This window comes from Parus major, chromosome 1 (assembly GCF_001522545.3).
Source record: "Parus major isolate Abel chromosome 1, Parus_major1.1, whole genome shotgun sequence".
Classification (NCBI taxonomy): domain Eukaryota; kingdom Metazoa; phylum Chordata; class Aves; order Passeriformes; family Paridae; genus Parus; species Parus major.
Window position 1 is genome coordinate 107,419,338 of NC_031768.1, and position 17,664 is coordinate 107,437,001.

General features: G+C 36.9%; 1 protein-coding gene across 3 annotated transcripts in view; it reads left to right on the forward strand.

Annotated features, from left to right (window-relative positions):
• The window catches only part of CADM2 (cell adhesion molecule 2), a 574,407-nt gene that overhangs the window by 22,498 nt on the left and 534,245 nt on the right, over positions 1–17,664 (forward strand). The window lies entirely within an intron of this gene.

A 17,664-nucleotide genomic window follows, 5' to 3' on the forward strand; every position in this document is an offset into this window, starting at 1 on the left:
CAAGCAAGAACACACACAAAAATGACCATGTCTCCTTTGTCTCTTCTGATAGCATAACCAGAAAACCCCAGCACTGCTGAAAGTTTAATCCCTGACTCTGGAGTTCAGGACACAGCCAGCCTGCTGTTGTCCTGTGTGTGTGTGTCTGCACTCAGAGGATGTTCTAGGACACTGATGGCTTTGCTCCAAATTTAGGACATTTAAATTGTCTCTTTTCCTAGGTAGAACAGTTTTACAGCTGCCAATGTTTGCAAGCTTGACAGCATCGTAGAATTTGTTTCACATGTGCATCAACTTCTAAAGTGTATCCTAAGTAGAAATGCTGAAAGTTAATATGTCTGTATGGCCTTCCTTTTTCTTTATTTTGAATTGTATTGCTTAGACTGTTCCACACATTGCAAAAAAAAAAGTAATTAGAAATATGGTTGAATTGAGACTTCGGCAGAGTGCCAAATACGATTGAGTTAAAAACAGTATCAAACATGTTTCAAATAGGGATATTGTTATAATTTGAAAGAATATAATATATAAAATAAACCATTACTATTGGTTTATTGATGTATGTGTTTAAATAAATTAAAATAATTGTATAAATATACATTTATATAAGATTCTGAGGCCTTATATTTTTCAAAACTGTGTAGTAAACACAGTCATCTGGAAAAAAACAGGTAGAATTTCTGCCTAGCTCTTTTCTCATCTTCATGCCTGGCTTTTGCATGAGCTAGGAATACTCTTTAGCTATCCATCCTTGGAGCCTGTCTGAAATTGTCACTTTTAAAAGTTAAGAAAAACCTAAACATCCAAAGACCAAAGCTAACACTTCTCCCTCTCCTTCCTTTTTTGCATGTCTTAGATCATTTAGGTGAAAGTGAAAAATACAACAAGTAGAAGATGGAGCAAACTCCCATCAGTGATTTTTCCCTCATTTATCAGTCTGGTATTTGGGAGGGGACAGAGGGGAGCTTAATGTGTCCTTCTGTGAATGCAGCTTCCTCCTGGCTTATGAGACCTATTTTGCCAGTTTTATTTCTTCCTTTAGCTGCCTCCAAGTTTATGGCCCATCTGTTGGACATAAAGAAGCCAACAAGTTGTCTTGGGTTGCGAGAACTGCCTGATTCAGTGGCAATTTGAGGCAGAACCTGCTGTTGGATAGGGAGGATGTTGTGTGCAAGGACTGGACATGTGCAGCATTGCAGAGGATTTTGTAATACAACAGGTGTTGGGGAGTAGCAAATTTGAGTGATTTGGGGCTGGAAAAAAAAGAAGGAGTGACAGATTCTGCTGAGAACTTGTTCTTTCTTGCCACGGTCAGTTGTCAGAATCTCTGAACCAGCCACATGAAGGCGTTCTTGGGAATGATTACTGTCTTGAAGGTCCTGCATAGAAATAATCAAAATATTTTATTCAGTTTCAGAGCATCAGGACTCAGCAGGTTCATAAGTTTTATGAAGTCAAAAGCCTTTTGCCATCACTCCCTGATGTAAGGAATTGTGTGGATTACCTGGAATTCAGCTGCAGCCCCAAGGCCCTGTCCTTCCCCGTGCTGGCCTTGCAGACAGGTGTGTTGATGGTGAAAGTGCTGATGCTCCTTCTGCTGCATCTGTTGTCAGCTCCATGTCCCAGCACATTATTGGGGTGCAAGGCCTGGAGAGTTTTATTTATGAAACAAAATAAAATCATTGTGAAATAGCTCAATTTTAATATTGGTGCTTACTTGCTTTGAAGACTCTCAAATAGGTTGTTTTTTTTGTTTATTTTTTGTTTGTTTTGCACAGTAAAATTGCTACAGCAGAGTAGTTTTATGTAAGAATACACTCCATATTTGTAAGGATAAATGTATTCAGCATATTGAGAATGAGCAATATTAGCTTTGATAATGAACATTATTTGCTTTGTTGCTGGGCCACAGTGGTTGTAGACAATCTTTTTGGACATTAAACTTTTGTGGTTTGGTGTTTTATTAAGCTTTCAAGGTTTTTTGAGTCACCTTAAAAAATGCCTCAACTTTCTAACAGTTGGTAAAATGAAATACAAAATAGAGATAAGTAAATTTAAGTTAGTGTAAATCTGGAACTTGGATGCCTGGGACCGAGAGGTCAGTATTTACATAACAAAAGAAATCACAGGTGCCTAAATAAATGTATTAAAATGTGCTCTTACATTCCAGAATATGCACTAATTTCTTGTAATTGTGTCTGAATTTGTAAATCTTGATTTGATTAAAAATGGGAAAGAACTATTTGCCTATTCATACAAAGGCAAGCTGAAGTTAGTACAGTCTGGAAAAATCATTGCCTTAGCCTGATGTGCTCATTATATCTACAAGTTTGAGGCAAATTCTGTACTTCAAAACTTCCCTTATTTTCTTTTTTTTTTTATTTATTTGTTTTGGTTGCTAATTAGTTTCACTCTTTTGGGGAATTTCTTCCCATACAGCTGTAGTATTTAAGCAGATAAAAACTAACAGGGACACTTTGCAGAGTCTTGAGTTTTCTATGCAAACCAGTTTCTTTTGAACCACTTTCCAATTAGACCTCTTACTTTTAGGGTTTTGGGGTTTTATTTGCTTGTTTGTTTGGGTTTTTGTTTGTTTTTGTTGTTGGTTGGTTTTTATTTTTGTTTTAGCACTTGGCTTTTACTGTTCTGTGCTATCTCTGGCTTCCCAGCAACACTGTGAAAATTTTTAAACTACAACTTGCCAAAACAGAAGATCATGTTGATGGTTTAAGTGCAGAAGTGGTCTCCAATCTATACTTGCTACTGTCAAGTTGGTGTCTGGAATGTATCAATTCACCTTTCCAGCTTTTGATAATGAATTGACTATGTGGCATTTTGAGTTGCTTTCATGCATTTACTTCTGTTTTCAATATTCCATTTAATTACTTGGCTTAGACTAATACATGGTTTTGTTCTTACATCCAGAAAGTATAGTTTTACTTTAATTGTTATATCTGATTTCACATTAGTGTGCAGTATCCTAGCAACTTAATTCCATGGTAATTTTTCTTACTTCATTATTATTTCTGCAGCTTGACCAACCTTTTCTTTTCATTCTGTTGCAATGTAAATCTAAATATGGTTCTGTCTAATCTGCCATTTGTTTCTTCAGTAAAATGGGGAATATCCAGCTATAAGAAATGGAGTCTAGATTAGTCAAGTCTACTGAAAACTGATGCAATATGGATCTTCTTGCTGTGTTAATGGATTTCTATTCTTTATTGTTTATTCAGATGAGGTAAATGCAGCTTTTTGCCCTGACAGCTCTCTTGACCCTGAAAAGCTGTTTTTTAATCTTTGGTGCACACAGAGTTATGTTCTGCAGAAATTGCATTCACACTGGGGAGGTTTTCCTGACAAGTGTTTATATCTCCAAGGCTGTTAGTTTGGGAAACCAAATGGAAAGAACTCTTATTTCTGCATTTACCTGATGTGGTAGCAAGTAGGTTTTGTTCATTTGGTATCTAGATAGGTTTCTGTTGGCCTGTATTTTGGTGGGGGTTTTTGGTTTGTTTTGGTTTTTTTTTGTGTTTTGTGGGGATTTTTATTATTTTTCTTTTAGATTTTGCATGTTTGTAGTGATTGTATGTGTCTACTATTAAAGTGACATATATTATAATTTATATAGCATCACTTTTCTTCTGGGTAGTCCCTTTATTAGAGCACATTTTGGGAAGAAATTTGTTTACATTTTGGGGCCTTGCAGTAGAAAGTAAACATCGTCCTGGATGTGAGATTAACATCAAGCTTGGAGAAAATAGGATTGGAGTGCTGTGCAGCTGGAATTATTTGAATGTGTACTGGGCTGAGGAATTAAAGGACAGATGTTCTTCCATGTAAACTAATATGGATATATTAAATATGAGAGTAGTGTTGACATGAAATATATATAAAAATAAAAAGTACACTGAGAAAAATTTTAAACCTTTTCTGACATAACAGAGTTAAACACCAAAATAAATAAAACTTGTCAAACCTATGCATAATACTTAGTTACTCAAGTGCTTGCTAACATGGGGATCAGCTTCACAAGTGTAGCTTGATTTATTGAATTTCACTCTTTGGCTGCAAGGAATTTGTAAATGACAAAGGGGACAAAGCTATTTCTGGCAACAGGGAGAATGCCTATGCTGCTTGATAATTTTTTGCTAAATAAAATTCAAAATCCCTTTGGGGAAAAGAATGCCTTGTTAGACAAAGCATGGCTGTAAATACCTGTTAGGTCAGCATAGTTGTCCTAGAGGCTGTAAAGTCAGGAGACCCAAGAAGACTGGAGTTGTTGAGAATCCCTGTGGTCAGAAGTAGATGCACAGAGAATCCCAACTGCATCTCCTGGCTGCTGCTGGGCATTGGGAGTCCTTGGGGAAAGCAGTAAAGCAGATTTAAATCTCATCTCACAAATCTGCTGTGGAAGGGATAAGCCACTGCTTCAGCTTGAACTCTGCAGTTCTGTGCTCTGCAAAATTAGACATGACTGTAGTTTGCCTTCCCTATATCCCCACTTTCCTGAGATTCTGGATTTTTATCTTTGTGTATAATATTTACTCAGTAATTCATCTTTTCAGCTGATGGATTGAATGCTCGTGCCAGTTCATGAGCAAAGTAAAATTTGTTTTGATCTCCCCAATGGAAGACTCCTCACCAGTCCTTTCTCCTTATGCTTTCAGTACTAAGAGTATTAAGAAAATGTGTAGTTTTTATTAGAATTCCCAGGAAGAGAAAGAAGAGTTTATCTGCACGTTAGATTAAGGATAGAAAATATTCAAATTAAAAAAAAAAAATAGTAATCAGGATATTTAATGCATCCTAAGTTGTGGCTTTTACTAATGAAATTTAATGTTATGTATCAACATATTTTTCCAGGCATAAATGAAGAAAAATAGAGATCCAGTTTGTTTTAATCAATTTTTATTAATTCTGCCCTGAAGCTCTTCATGATTTCAGCATGGAACACAAACATGCAGAGCAGCAGACAGAGGGGAAATCTGTCTCATTAATCTCTTTTGGGCAGAGCATGGTGGAGAGTCATTTAGGATGCAGACAGCTTTTATGGATAACATGCTGTCCGTGTTTCCACCCAGGCCAGAAAGGCTTCTGTGTCCTGGTCCAAAAAGGTGCCAAGCTGTGAGTACAGAGAGTGCAGTCAGGGAAGGTGTGAACAGAGTTTCCTGTCTTCAGCTTGGGAGGTGGGGGGAAAAGGCCAAGGTCTCAGGATTTTCCTTCTATGAAAGGAGTTATTGATATTAAACCACATAACTGTGTCTTATCTGAGGCCTTCAGTGCTGCTTTCAGGCATCTTTCTTTCTAATTGATAGGAAAAATTTGTAAAATTGTAAATAGCTGATTTTAAAAGGTTTTCTTTGTTTAAGTTTTGGTTTTCCAGTTTGAGATTAAATATTTTTCCTGGATTTGCTTTTAGGATTAAAAACTCCAACAATAATAAAGAAATAAAAATATTATGGGAAATGCCTTTAAAAAGGCAGGAAATCAACCCCACACAAACTTCCAAACCTGGAGGAGGTAGCAGTCAGTGTTTTAATGAATAGCAGATTTTAATGTGCAGCAGATGGGAAGAACGTGATGTGCTGAATAGTTTGAGGCTTTTTAAGGCAGTTTGCTCAGAGTTATCTACAAACTAGAAATCTCCCAGTTTCATTTTTCATATTATCATTATTTATTATATTTATTTATTATTATATATTATTATTTATATAATATTTATCATTTATCATATTATTCATTTATTTAATCCCAGTGCATTTAGGATCCCTGCTCCTGAGAAAAAGGACACGGGAACTTGGGCACAGAAAGGCTCTTCCCTGCCAGTTCACAGGAGCTGATAAATAATTGCTGATGTGATGGCACCATGTCCAGGAATTGCCAGCAGGGGAAGGCAACCTCTCCCAGCTCCTGTGCCCTGAAGTTTCTGATTTCATAAAAGGTTAATCTCCTTTGAGACATTTTGATAGTATTTAGCATTTTCCAGAAATCCATTAGAAAATAACCAGCTCTATTTAGAATCAGTATTGAAGTGCAGCATATTACAGCCGTGGAAAATGAGGTGCTAGCCTGTCTCTCCAGTGTGGAATACAATTTATATTACATTTTATAAGTTATTTTCTGAAAGAAGCTAATATATGATGTAGCTAGAGAAAGTGTATGTACTGTAAGAGACCACAAAACTACTCCTGTTGTTACAGGGAGGTACAAATTGAAGATTTGTGTATTACTGTCCGTGCAGTCTGTGCTCCTAATCTCTCTCAAAACAAGAAAGTTTTGCTTCATTGAGTGTTAAGTTGTATCTTTTTGGTAACTTCAGTCTCCATTCACTTTTTCTAATGTTTCACATTTTAGTATCTGAAAGGGCTAATCTTTCCAAGAGGACAGGGGAGAGGGAGGAAATCCCAGGAGAGATTTCGATGATTTTCCCAAGAGAACAGGAGGGGGAAAATGCCAGCTGGACAGCTCCCTTTTAGTTTGGCTTGATAAAGTGGCTCTGAAGTATCTGCTGCTTTGTTTGTTTCCCTCCTCCTTTGCTACTGAGTTAATTTTTGTTGACATGTGGGAGGAAAGAACCTTGAAGGAAGTAACAGTACCTAGTTTGATAGAGGGCAGCTGAGTTATAAAACACTGAGGATTTGTATGGAAATTTGCAAGGAATTTGCATTTTTTTTTTAATATCTTCTGTGTTACCCTGCATTTTGGCTTTGGAGACTGAGAGTTTGCTGTCATAATCAGTCTTTTTTCTTTGTAATGTGTCTGAGCTCTAAGTCACCATTGTAAACCCTATTAACTGCTACTCTTCCAAAAAGTTAATGTAAAGGAGGATTACAGCCATCATCTTTTGATGTTTCACTACATAATGTTATAGAAATTCTTGGCTGCCTGAGTTCCCTAAGTGTCTTTCCTGCCAGATGGAAGTTATCAGGAAATTATGAGTACATTTTTGGTTTAGTCTGCTGCATTCTCTTTGTGGGCAAGGAACTCAAGCCCAGATTGGCAGAACAACACTGGTGTAGGAAGGAAATACCTGAGGGATAATCTGTAGTAACTTTTCCAGGATTCTAGATATGGAGGAAAATCAAGGTGTGCTAAATGAGCTTCCAAGACATCTCCTATTGTACAAGGACCACCACTTTCTTATCTCATCATCTCTTTTATGCCAAATGAGAGAACAGACCTCCCCTCAGCCATCAGGGCCTCCTGGCAGGTGTCAGCTGTCTCAGATAAGTGCTTAAACCACAGGGCTTGGAGAATGCTGCTCCATGAATTTCCTCTCCAGAGCAGCAGGTTATGAAGTGTTAGCTACTCAATGTCACAATTCTGATAAGAGCATGAAGTAAAATAAATTACTTCACTTTCTAAAAATGCTTAATATTCCCTTGGTGAGACAGGATGGAGTCAAACTTCTCTGTCTGAACAGTGACTCTATACTTCACTATTTTTTGATCATTTAAACCACTGCACTTTTGGGATTCCATGCATCCCACTTAAATGGCAGTGGATCAGCAATACCCAGTTCCCTTCATCTTTCTGTGATGGTAATTTGAAATACAAAAAGGTTCCTCATTTTACAATTCCATTGCTAGTGATGGCAAATCTCAGACCTGTTTGTTTGACAATGTTAGAGTCTCGAGATAGATGCTTGAACCTCTGAGACCTGTGGAATGTAATGAAGTGTTTGCTGTCATCCAATTTGTCCAACTTGTATATTTTCCTCTAAGTTGCATCCTCAACTCTTAAATTGCTCTTTTTTCTGAATGCTCTATGCAAATTGGACCCTTCCTGTTGGCTTGGACATGACACTTAAATAATTGCAGTGTAAATGCTGAGTATTGTTACTCTGAAGTACCATAGTTACTTGACTCTATTAAAGATGGCTTTTGCAAGACTTAAGTTTTTAACCATTTTCTTTTGTTTGAGCTTGAGAAGTTCTTCATAGTCTTCTCAAAATCATGCATTCTTCAGATTTGTTTTTATATTTTTTTCCCCAGAAAAAGCTAATACCTGCCAAACGAAGTGGTGTGATTACTCCTCACTGCTAGGGAAAATAATTGCCTCAGTTCAGTGCAAACCCCAGGTAATATTTGTACAAAGAGAGAAGCAACAAGAGAAATGATAATGGAAATTCTGAATAGCATTTGAAACTTCAGTCCACAGCTGTGATGTATTGGGAAAAATTAATTTTCCATAGAGCCTGCTGTAAGGATATAGGTCTTTTCTTCTGACCACCAAAGTGAATGTTCCAGGCTTGTGCTGCAGCACGATTAACTCACTGGAATATGAATTTGCTTGTAGAGGTATTTTTAATAGTTGTTCACAGCCCAAAAATTACAAATTAAGTGAGATTTCTGTGAAATTTTTCACAGTTCAATACCTTCATTGTGTACAGGTTGAAAAGCACTGTTTGTGGTTTGTGGACTGTACAGGTCCACCATGGTTTGTGCACAGTGGAAGGACATTGAGCTGAAATCGCTTAAACGAGGGAGAAAGAAGAGCTCATATGATTTTTCTTTGAAAGGAAGAAATTCCTATCCTTTGTAATTATTCTTTTTTACTTGTGAGACTCTTGATTACAAAAAACCCTTTCTCTAGCCAATGCATTTAAAGGAGGCAGTCAGTGGACTTCGGAACTAAACTTAGAGGGCTCATTCCAAGGATATTTTCATTATTGTCCTCTTTCTTATATTTCCAGCAATGAATATTTGTCAGTAAGTATGTTTCAGTATGTTGAAATAATTTAACTGACTGTTTTCTCAAGTCTATTTTAGGTGTTGGTGACTTGCACTAACTTACTGATGTGGCTTTAGAATTATATTTATTTTGTAATTCCATTTGATCTTGATGTATTCAGAACCCTCATAAACAATATCTTGGGTGTCCCAGTTGGCTGATTAAAAATAAATATGAATGAATATTCTGTCACTCTTCTCATATCCTTAATTCACACAACATTCTAAAACCATTCACTTCCTAAATATTTTTTTTAATTAGTTGGAACTTGCAAATTGTGTGTTAAGTTTATGCAACAAAGTCTTTTATATTAGAAATGCTCTATAATTACATTTTTTCAGTCATGAAAAATGAATTAGTGCTGCATTTTATGTGATGACAAATTTTCCTGTTTGTTCTAATTTTACTGAATAGCATGCTGTAACTTCTTGGCACAGCCTAGAATAACTCTATTTAGCCATGAAAGTAGGAACTGTGCTTAGTACCAGAAAAGGCCAATATTGTGTGTAAACAATTAACTTACATGGAAGCAAAGCAAAAGTGCTGTGAGAAGGATGACAGGGGGAATTGGCTATCAGACCCCAGTTTGTCCAGGCAACTGGGATCAGTGAAAGTGCCTGGAATGGAGCTTCAGCAGGAGTGCTGGGCAAATGCTGATATTTGCTCTTCTGGGAATATTAGTTTATCCCTGTCTAACTTTGTTTTGATAGTGTGGGAGTAGGAGATGGAAGACATCAGAGCTTTTTTTCTGCCTTGCTGAAAAATCTGGTTAGAGACATAACCAAGCTCAGGTTTTATTTTTTCCTTTGGGAAAGTGTTGTTTTTGTTTTGCCCATTCCAGATGAAAATGGAAAAGACCCGAGAGACAAATTCTCAAAAGAAAACGCATTTCTGGTCTGTCAAAACACTTTGTTTTGATGAGTGTGCTCTCCTGCTGTATTGTTTTTAACCTTTATTAAAGATTGGTAATCAGGTTGCCTGCTATTTGATGTAGTTGGCTCGCTAGCCATTGTTCTTCCTGACGCTTCCTTGGGTCTTGTGAAGTGTCAGATGGAACCAACCAACCATGCTCTTGTTGAACTCCAGAGAATTAGGAAACAAATAAACAACCAAACCAACCCACCAGCCTGGGTCCACCAAATCACCTCCATTTCACACAGCTTTCTGAACTAGACCCAGCTAAAAAGTGAAAAGAAGGATTTTAGACAGGAGAGAGAGAGATAATAATGACTATTAATGTAATTCCTGAATTAGATGGCTCTTCTGGTGCTGCTTTCTAATGCTCAGGTTAATATCTAGTTATTTACTTTCCTTTTTTGCCATGTGTGTGCTTTTTGCCATCGAGACACCCTGCTTCTTAGTAATACATATATAAAGTTCAGAATGTTTTTTATGTTATAACTAATGTAATAAATGCATTGTTCAATAGGAAAGAATATTCCATGCCATTATTTGTAATGCCAGATGAATCTCTTGAGTCACTTAATTCAGAGTTTTTACTTGTCAACTGGAAGGCTTCCTCAGCTTTTAAATCTGAATGCTGTGTCAGATGTTCAAAAGCTTTCCAAAAGTCAATGTACATTGCATTCACTGTGCTTTCCTTATCTGCATAGACAGTCACTTTGTCACAGGGGGAAATTAGGTTGGTCGAGCATGATTTGCTTTTTGTAAATCCATGTTGACTGCTCCTGATTGACCTTTTTAAACATGTTTTGAAATGAATTGTGAGGATTTACAATCTGTGGCTTATGCCTTTCTTGTTATCTCAGGTGGTTGCCTGATTTCCTTTTAAAACACAACAAACCCAAACCCCATAATGAATAATTTTGGCTTTGTTTAAAAGCCTTTGAAAATCTTTGTAAATTCCTTAGATGGAACATCATTAACCTTGTGCTGTTGTTTCTCACAGAACTGCATTATGTTTCCAGGCTTTTCTTCAAAAGCCCATGTTGACTCTTCCAATATAAATCACATTTATCCACACATTTTGCTAACTCTGCTCTCTTTGTGTTCCTTGCTATTTTGCCTAATGTAGTGATCAGGAGCATGGCTCTGCAGTTCTCTTAATAAACCATGGAAGCATTTAAAAAAAAAGTAATTAATCAATATTTTTTTTAACAACTGTCATTTTCACTTTATAGATAGGAAGGTAATTTTAAATGTGATTTTATTGTGCAAGCTATGATATATTGCACAGTAAGCAATACACTCTGCTAGATGGGTGGTTCCCTATCAATTTCAGCATTTGTGGGAGTGTCTTTGCTGGGTTTTTAAATTTTTCTAACTTAAAAATATAGTTCGGAGTGCCTTGAAGATCCATCATTAGTGCCTGGTGCTGATCAAGACATTGATTTGATCCCAGCTAAATATGATTCTTAAAAAGTAGTTTCCATCCTAATTTAGCAGCTTTAGGCTGTTCTATCAGGCTTAAAGTGAACTATGTGATCCAGTTATCCAATATTAGTGAGCAATGGAGGACAAAAAATGCTTTGGATAGGAAAGTTTGTAATGTGCTGGCTTTTCACAGACCAGGAGAGGCTGTCAACACATCAGACAGCTCAAGCACTACAGAAGCAGAAATCTTCACAGTACAAAACTTATCACAAAATAATACAGCAGAGGCAGTTTTGTAAATATACTAGCTAAAATAGCTGTCTCCATTATTCTAATGTGACCTCTCTCTTAATATATACAGTTTAAACTGAGGCTAAATGAATTGGATAAGTAGCCAAATGATGCAAGCAATTTGAAATTCTCTAAGTGTTGCAAAAATCAGTCTCACTGCAATTAGGTGCCTGCCTTGCCCAAAGTAATACTCTTTTTTTTTTTTTCAGTTTTAAATACTTTATTTTTTTGCTTAAAAAGGATGCATGTTTCTAGCCGAGTTTAATGGTTTGTCACTTGGGAATTTGTGCTGCTCCAGCTGATGTCAATTCCTAGTCAGAATCTGAAGGTGTTTTTTCCACATAGAATGTAAGACTGGTTGTGCCCTCAGCAGTATAAGTAAAAAAAAGATGGAAAAAGAAAGTAAAAGCAAGGTGAACATCTTTGGTGGAACTTCTCTGCAATATTATCCTAATCTCCAATAAATTATGATTAAGATAATACCTGTGTTACAGGTGATACTTCCTCTTTAATTAGGTGTTTGGTTCATGTTCAGTCATTTTATCTTCAATAGCTGACTTTAATCAGCAAACTTGATTACTTTCCTATTCATCTCTTCTTTGAGATAACTTAATAATGGACCATCCACTTGCTGTTTTAGAGCATTTAATTGAATATCTCCAATTTCAATTGTACCAATCCTTGCAGAGCTCCACCAGTGACTCCTTGCTGTGAACTGTGGCCATGTGTAGCTGCTCTGTTCCTTTGCCAGGTGTTTCCTCCTGCTGGATTTTACACCTGGTGGCAGCTTTGTTCTTTGAGCACCTGGGGAAGGGGAGTTTTCAAAAGCCTTTTGTATAAGTACACCCCTGTCCCCGGCTTTTTGACACCTTGGCAAGACCCCAGTAGCTTTCTGAATTGTCAGTCCCCATTCCAAGAGCCAGGAATGTCAAACCTTAATCCTTAAACCTCCTACCCCATTTTTAATAACAGTTTCTGTTAACCTACTCAAAAAATACATCAAAATCATGGAAGATACAAGGATTTGTTTGCCTCAATACTGTTTGCAAAGATGAACTCTTTTGAGCTTCCTTTCAGCTGCTTTTTTTTTATTTATTTTTTTTTTTTAGTCAAGTGTCCTTGCACCTTGAAAAGAAACCCAGCAGGAATATTGTTAATAAAAAAATTAAGAAAAGTAAGATTAAGTAGTTCATCTACTTAATGGCTGTTGTGGTGTTTAAATGATGTTTTATTTCAATATTAATTCAACCCTGATGGACAGAAAGATCCTCGTTTAAATGAAATTTTAATTTGTGGCAAGTGAAATAAGCTAAAAAAAAAATCTGTCAGGACCCCAAGGACATTAATAACTCTTAATTGCCCTGACCAGCATCAGTTGACACTGGATCCACACTCCCTGCCCCTGGAGCTCCATTTAAGCTCAGGCCAGGCAGGTGCTCCTGCCCTGAGTGTTTCCAGCTTTGCTCCTGAGCATTGCTGGAATTTCCCTGCTTGGAAATCTTTTTCAGAAATGCTTTTTTTTTTTTCAGAAATTTAACTGACAGCATATCATATGTGTATCAGTTTCAAGGACCACTGTCAAGAGCTTCTTGTTTTGGTCTCTCATTTTTCTTCCTTTTGATGTCTGTATTTACAGCTTCTGTAGATAAATGGAAAGGCTCATGTGATATTCTCACACACACAGACAATTATATTCTAGGTTGTTCAGGTAACGAGCCATTGGACAAGAGAAAACAGCCTCAGGTTGCTGTAGGAAGGGGTTCAGATTGAATATCAGGAAAGCTTTTAGCTGAAAGGTTGGTCAGACATGGGAACAGACTGCCCAGGGAAGTGGGGGAATCCTTGTCCCTGGAAATGTTCAGAAAATTGTTGATGTTAGGGTTAGGGACAGTGATGGTTCACTGATGTACTTGGCAGTTTTAGGTTAATGGTCAGGCTGGATGATCTTTTTCCAATTTAAATGTTTATATGAAATTTTTTTTGTATTTTTGGTTTATTTATTTTTTTTTGTAAATATCTTTGCATTGCACCTCTGAAGGGTTGGTGATTACACAAAAGGCTCTGGACATCACTGAGAGTCCCACCTGATGTGGGAAAAGCAGGGATGTGTTATCCATGGAGTCCTGTTAGCTGAACAGTGAGAGCAAGAGGTTCAACTTATTATTAAGAGCTGTTATCAACTTATTAAGAGCTGTCCCTTGTTTAGAACAGGTGAGGAGAGGTTCTGATTCAGTCTGCATGATACCTCCCGGCCACTTCTGATGGACTGTTTTCCTCCTCATGAACACACCTTTTTATAAAAGCTGAAGACTTAAAGTTTTTTAAGTTAACTTTAAGTTACTTAAAACTCAGCACTAGTACTTTTGATTGTCTCAACATTTTTTTCTTAGGCAATATAAATTTTTTTCTTAGGCTGTATAAATTGAGTTCCTGTGTTCTGTGCATGATACTGGGTTGTGTAGTTAATTATATGGTGAATATTATGGGATAAGGTGAGATAGAGTTTCCCTGCCCTTAAAATCAGCTGTAGGCAATGGGTTTTTAAACTAATGAATCCTGTATTTCAGCATGAATTACTGCTTTTGGTCTGACACTGTCCATGTGCTCAGTGGGCAGAGGTAATGATGTCAGAGGAAATAGGCTCTTAGCTGCCTACAAAAACCCATTCTAGGCTGGTCTGTTTGAATTGTGTTGTGAAAGTTGACAATGCATAGTGGGTCAAGAAAAACTTCCTGTATTTTGTAGTCTTCATTTAAAAAAAAAGCTTGGGTTCTGTCATGATTGCTGCATGCTCAGAAAATGCTGGAAAGAATGTAAAGCTGCAAAAAAACACCAAAACTTGCTCCTGTTTAATGCAGGTGTGCTGCTTTTAGCAGCTTGGATGCACAAACATAGCTGTAGTTGAATTAATGCAAAATTAAAGGCAGTGGAAGATAATTAAACTAAAAGATGATGATGATACTTTTTACCTTTTCCCTCTGATTCTTAGTTTTTAGCTAGGCAAGAGCAGTGCTGGCCTGCCTGTTGGGCTCTGCTTGCAGCAGCTCCCTGCACAGGGAGGTTTCACAGGCAGCCACAGCAGCAAAGAAGTTTCTCTCTGAGAAGTTTTTGCAGTGAATAATGCAGAATAGTCCTAAGTGAATGTCCAGGCTGAAGCTGGTTGCAAGCTAAAAATAACTTAATCTTTTGCTGTAAACTGAACAATCTGCTTATGTTGTTCTCAAAAGTAGTGAATCAGTCCAGGCTGCTGTAACCCCATAGTGGTGATATTTTTTGGGTAGATACGTTTGTAAATTAAGTTTTGTGTTTTAAGCTTGTTGATATTTTTGAAAATAACAAATTTTGGAAAAGTGTCACAAAATTGCCACAAGAATGGACTACAACACTTTGTTTTAAAAATTTTTTCATCTGTCTGAAATCAAGGAGTAAATCAGAGAATAAATGTAAAGCGAAAATAAATGTTTTAAAGCAATTATACAAAGAAATCCAATAAAAAAACACTGAAACTTTAAGTGAGGTCTGTTTCTACTTGTAAGAACTACTATGTCACATGAGTAGTTCTGCTTTTGAGTGCTTGTACACCTATTGCAATTCACATTGCTTTCTCACTGTGGCTCTGTCAAACTCCGAGTGGGATTACTTAAAATGGATTACTTAGAATAGCAGGGTACTTTTCATTTGTTTTCCTTCCACATGTACTTGTCAGAGCTTCTCTTTGCATTGCAACCTCTGCTGCTCAGAGTTAATCTCTGCCAATTATTAAGGATTCAGCTGCCAGCAGGAGCTGAAGTTAAACTGGTGTTGCTCCCAGTCGTTCACCAGACTGGGGTTCGACATTCTGACAAAAGGCCAGTGGAAGATTCAGAGAAATTCAGTAGAAAACATAAGTGACTTCATGCACTAAGATGTGAAGAACTCTCTCAATTTATTCTAGCATCACCTCCTTTTTGCTTTCACCTACATTCTTTTCTACCTCCTTACAGCTGTAGAGAAATCCCTTCTCAAGCAAACCTACTTTTTTATTCAGTAGAGGTAGGGGTTTTGAAAATACTGTGTTATGCTGCAATATAGTTTCTCTGTACAAACTCTTTAGGTTTTAGCCCTTATTTCAGCTAGTGAGTGAAGTATTTACAGCCAGTACTCAGTGATGCTGTATTTGTTTACATAACTTTTTTATATGTGAACTATTTAATATGACTTTTTTTTTGTTTGTTTTTCTGGGTCTATTAAACTTCCCTCATTAATGGGTGGGCAGTTCAGTACATGTGCAGTAAAACCTTGTAAAACTCATGCTTTGTTTCTGTAGTGTGAGCCACAGATGGTACTTACCTCAGACTGTCAAGTGTGCTAATACTATAATTTTATGTGCTGTGTAATTTTGACATGTATGTTTCTTGGAGGCTCATTTAAATGCATACTTGGATTTGATGCATGGTTCAGGGATTTATCATTATTTATATTTAAATAGAAAAGTTTAGAATCTGGCAGCTTTTCCTTCAAAGACAAATTATATTATGAAGTGATTTCATGTTTATTAGCCACTGTTTCTTGGCTGTCACTGTTGTGCTGTGGTATAAAATACTGTCTTTGAAGATTATTTGCTTTAATTGAACAGTTCTTCCCTTTCTCTTGAATAGTTGTTTGGCACTCTTTAAACCTATCATTGCTGGTTGTTTCAGTGGTTTCTTTGATTTAAAGGTGCTTGGTTTAGATCTGTGTGTGCAAGCAGGATGACCAAATTTTCTGAGCATCAAATTCTGGGTGAGAAAATTTACCGCTGGTATAGATGCTTCAAGTCTTAAATGTGGAAAAATATGTTTCTTGTTGTCTTGCATTAATTAGGAGAGTAAATGCCATCCAAATAAGTACAGAGTTAAAATAGAACATGAAAACTTGCAAACTGTTATGTATGGCTGCCTTTCTTTTTTCACTACGTTCACAGACATAAGCTTTTTTTTTTCAAGTACAGTGGGGTTTTTTAAGGAAAATTTTTGGTTAGTGATCCAACAGCAAGGCCAGAAAAAGTGTCTCTGTGATGGCATGGGTTCTGAGAATTTGCAGATTAAAGCTAATCATTCTGCTAGGTTATTTTGTGTCTGGATCCCTTCCACAGCCCAGAAGCCAGCAGTTGGAGTGTAGGTGGCACAGCAGCAGGAATGAACAAAATGGAATTGCAGGGAGAGATGGAATTCCTTCCTTCAGTTCCTTACAGCGTCTCAGTTGATGTGGAGTTACAAAGCAATGGAGACAGAGGAGCTCATCTGAAAGGGGATTAGCTGCCAAGTCAATACTTCTGAATTATGACAATGGCTCACATTTCACCTTATCATTTCATTTATTTCTGCCTTTGAAGATTTTTGAAGAAATACTTAATTTTTTGGTAGGGGCAGCTGACAGCTTTGAATTTCAAACATCGGCTAAAGGTGTGTTTCAGCACCTAATACTTGCAGTTAAATTAGGTTTTTATTTGGTCAGGCATAAGTAAAGACTTGGGCATGTTCTCCTCTGATTACTGCTTGGCATTTCTTTATTAGTTTGTTTTATTATTTCTACTTCTTTATTTAAACAATGCAGCTACATTAGAATTGTAAATACGCTGGAAAACATCCAGTTGCAGCAGATGTTTCTACTGTAATCTGTTTAATTACAAACAAAAAATAGTTTAATTGATTTTTAAATTTGGGAATTCTGAAGTTTAAATTGGCCTGGTCATAGTTATTTGCAAATACTTTGATTAAAAAAAGAACCCACTAAAACTGGGAAATAAAGAGACAATTGGATATTTATTGTTTATTTTCACTACTTTAATGAGACTAGTCAAGAGAGGATCTCCCTTCCTTCAGTTAGTCAGCAATTTCCGTTTATTTAATACTTGTAAGTAAGAAATTACTGCATTTAGTCATACTTAAAATGTCCTGCTCCTCAGGTATTGCAAGAGACTTAACAGCAAGTTAATGGACAGATGACATTAATTTGAGGAAATATTTTATACATACAATTTCTAATATGCTAGCACAGGATAGAATACTTCCAGTTGGAATGTTCCTTTGGAGATTTCTAACCCATCCTCCTGCTTTCAAAGCAGCATCATCTGTAATGTCTGACCAGGTTACTCAGGCCTTGATCCAGCAGGAGCTTGAAAGCCTCCAAGGACTGAGATTGCACAGCCTTTCTGGGCAACCTGCATTGCTGCCTGCCTGCCATCCTGAGGAGGGAGATTCTCACTGTAGCCAGTTTGGGCCTCCTTTATTTCATATTATTCCCATTGTCTCTTGTGTTCCCACCAGGCAGCACTGCCTGCTTTGG